The sequence below is a fragment of the Rhagoletis zephyria genome, unplaced genomic scaffold, assembly GCF_001687245.7.
Source record: "Rhagoletis zephyria isolate East Lansing unplaced genomic scaffold, Rhagoletis_zephyria_1.1 Rzeph_scaffold_00362, whole genome shotgun sequence".
NCBI lineage: Eukaryota > Metazoa > Arthropoda > Insecta > Diptera > Tephritidae > Rhagoletis > Rhagoletis zephyria.
Genome location: NW_016157446.1, coordinates 272,746 through 276,449, shown reverse-complemented (window position 1 = coordinate 276,449; position 3,704 = coordinate 272,746).

Genomic DNA, 3,704 nt, shown 5'->3' with positions numbered 1-3,704 from the left:
ACTTATGGTTCCGAAGTTATAGCTGATAAAAAATTCCACGCCTATGGGATGTGCCACGCCCCCTTTTGCAAACTCGTTTATATATACCCACATATAAGCACCTACTATTGGTAAGTATGCATACCAAATTTCAAGTTCGTGGCACTTATGGTTTCGAAGTTATAGCTGATAAAAAAACTACGGCTATGGGATGTACCACGCCCCCTTTAACAAACTCGTTTATATATATACCCTCCTATAAGCACCTACCATTGGTATGTCTGCATACCAAATTTCAAGTTCGTGGGACTTATGGTTCCGAAGTTATGTCTAATAAAAAATTCCGCGCCTATGGGATGTGCCACGCCCCCTTTTACAAACACGTTTATATATACATTCGTATAAGCACCTAGCATTGATTTTTCTGCATACCAAATTTCAAGTTCGTGGAACTTATGGTTCCGAAGTTATAGCTGATAAAATATTCCACGCCTATGGGATGTGCCACGCCCCCTTTTACAAACACGTTTATATATACATTCGTATAAGCACCTAGCATTGATTTTTCTGCATACCAAATTTCAAGTTCGTGGGACTTATGGTTCCGAAGTTATAGCAGATGAAAAATTCCACCCCTGTGGGATGTGCCACGCCCGCTTTAGCAACCTCGTGTATATATACCTGCCTATAAGCATCTATCATTGACATGTCTGCATACCAAGTTTCAAGTTCATGTGACTTATGGCCTGGAAGTTACGGCTGATTAAAACATTTCACGCTTATGGGAGGTGCCACGCCCCTTGTCGGATCCCAAGTTTTTGCACCCTATTATTGGCCCAGGTATCATGGCAATACTCTGTCAAAATTTTGTTCGATTCTGTCCGTCCGTTTAGACTGCAACCTGCCACATACATACATATATACATACTTTCACAAATATATAGTAGATACATACGTGTGTATAATTATTAGTTATATATGTACATGTGCTACTTACAAAAAAAAAATGTTTTCTTTTGTTTTTGCTTACGTACTTAGTCTGTTCTTAGTGTTTTTTACAGTTTTTTTTTTGTGTTATTAGCGTATCTAACTTACTTATATCAAAATTGTTGCCTATTTAACCTTTCCATTAAAATTTAATTAAATTCTGTTTCCTCTTTGTTTTTGTGTTGTATGTAAGTTAGGTGTTGTTTTTTTTTAAGAATAAAATTGTTTTTCCTATTTCTTTATATTCGATACTTTTTCTTCCCTTTCGTACCCATGTGCGTAGATTTGGTTATCTTGCTTTGGGACTCACCCACCGTTGCAGTAGGCCTGGTCGGGCGCTACTGTTCGCTGATGCTGCCGATGTGTGGTTTCTCTTGCTGCATGAAACACGATGGTATTGCTGGGTACGCTGCACTGTTGTGGCTGGAGAGGTAGTAGAGCCAAGTGGCAGGCAAATTCTAGCCTAGGCTATCGCTGTTTGTTGTGTACGCGGAAGATTTAATGACTACCGAGTTGACGGGACTTGTTGTTGCTGTTAAAAGTACACAGTCCTGCTTGCGCTGCTCCGGTTGCCTGTGCTGGTGCTGTCGTGGTCGTCGCCGGTACCTAGGTCTCCTTTCGCGCTATCGTTGTTGCCGTTGAAGGTGCAGCAGTCTTGATTGCCGGTGCCGCTGTTCGATGCAAGCGCTGGTGTGGTTACCTGTTATGTTTTTGTTGCGCGCGTTTTAGTGTGGTGAATCAGGCGCTATCTGGGGATGTGTTAAAACATTAATGAATTAGCTAATAATTTCAAATTATGTATCATGAGAAGCTCACCCAATGTGCTAGAAGTAGCCGGTACCTAGGTCTCCTACCGCGCTATCGTTGTTGCCGTTGAAGGTGCAGCAGTTTTGGTTGTCGGTGCTGCTGTTCGATGCAAGCGCTGGAGTCGTTACCTTTTGTGTTGTTGTTACGTGCGTTTTAGTGTGGTCAATCAGGCGCTATCTGGGGGTTGCGTTAAAACATTAATGGACTAGCTAATAATTTCGAATTATGTATCATGAGAAGCTTACCCAATGTGCTAGATGTAGCTCGGTGTACTGAAGCACGCTTCAAGAGCGCTGCACCTGTCATTGGGCTGATGATAATATAGGGATTAGCCTTTCGAGTGGAGGTAGCTTCCTTCACCAGGACTACGCATTAAAGCACACCCCTTAATCACTTTTTCGTAGCACTCCATTATTCATACACATTTGGTTGGTTAAATTGTTCACTTCCATTAAAACTGAGCGTCAATTGGATTGCCACAGTGCAAAGGGAATGCCAAAGAATTAAATGTAAGGCTGTTCGGGGTTACCATGTTCCAGTTATGCAAATCCGAACCGGTTGAAGGCAGCCATTCAACGCTTTGCGCCTCTTCACTGGCCGTCTTCACAGGATACAAGTTATCGCTGTTCAGCTATCACTTTGGTTGCTAGATATGTATATCAGGGCAATACTTGTGCGGCTTTTATATCTTGCCAATTGACAGAAAAGATGAAATTTTGACGGCTCAGAATACAAGTTTGACATTTCTCGTTGTGAATGTGAACGTCAGAATTTTACCTAGCTCATGGGGCTAGGTAAAATTTGACAGCTTCTAAAGGTGTATACACATAATATTGTTTGACGGTAATAAAGAGCGAAAATCAAAATGGAATCTGATGAAAACAAAAAGAACGTACGTTACTTGCAATACTCTGCACGAGGGTTTGTGTGGTTTATACTGCCAAAATTTTAACTTTGCGTTTGGCAAAGCAAAATTCAATTTATTTGTACCCCATTGCAAGTTTTTCACCCCGTCTCCACATGGGAAAAAATTACCGATTGGCACAGGCTGTATATCAGAATATCGATAATGTTGCCGCCAGAAAGTTTAAGTGCAAAGAACAACGTAGCTGTCAAACTACCAAGTTATCGCAATAGATGCCAAGATAAAAGCCCTGATATATATTGCTCTTTACATTCTAACATATGTGTCCAGATATAAACTCCATCCTGTGGAGACGGGCAGTTACAGAAAACTTTCACGAACTATCACTAGCCTCCGCTGGAAAGAGTTTATCAACAAAAAAATAATAATAACCAAACAAACCTGCAGGAACTAGTGACAATTAGCGACAACTGTCCGCAAAGAAACACAGCTATCGGCAAAATGGCAGACCTTCCATGCCGTTTTAGTGTTGCTGTACGCTCTAGAAAAATATTATATGGTGAAATTTCTGACACGGTAGTGCACCCGATACGCCGAAGAATAAAATGCTTAATTTTTTTGGTGCGGCGAAATAACAAACCTACTTCCCTTCACGAATTGTCACAGAAGCGAACAGGAAAAGGACTAGCTGTCTTCTTAAAGGCATCCGGCAAGAGAGTTAGGTGGTAAAATCAAGGAATAAAACCGAAACCCAAACCGAAACCGTAACCGTTTAAAACCGTTTCGTTTTTCAAAACCGAAACCGAAACCGTAACCGTTATCTTGACCTGAAAAGGAACGATACCGAAACCATTTCAATCACAGGTTTCAATCGGTTTCCAGAAATTTACAAAAATAATAAATAAAAATTTCTTTGAAATAAATGATTTATTTAACCAAAATCAGCAACATTTTGCTAAAATTCTTGTTAAGTAGTAAATAAGTATGGCAAGGTAACTTTTCGCAAAAATCTGCTGATGACTTTGTTGTTGTGAATCGATAATCGATTAATTATATTTAAGTAGTT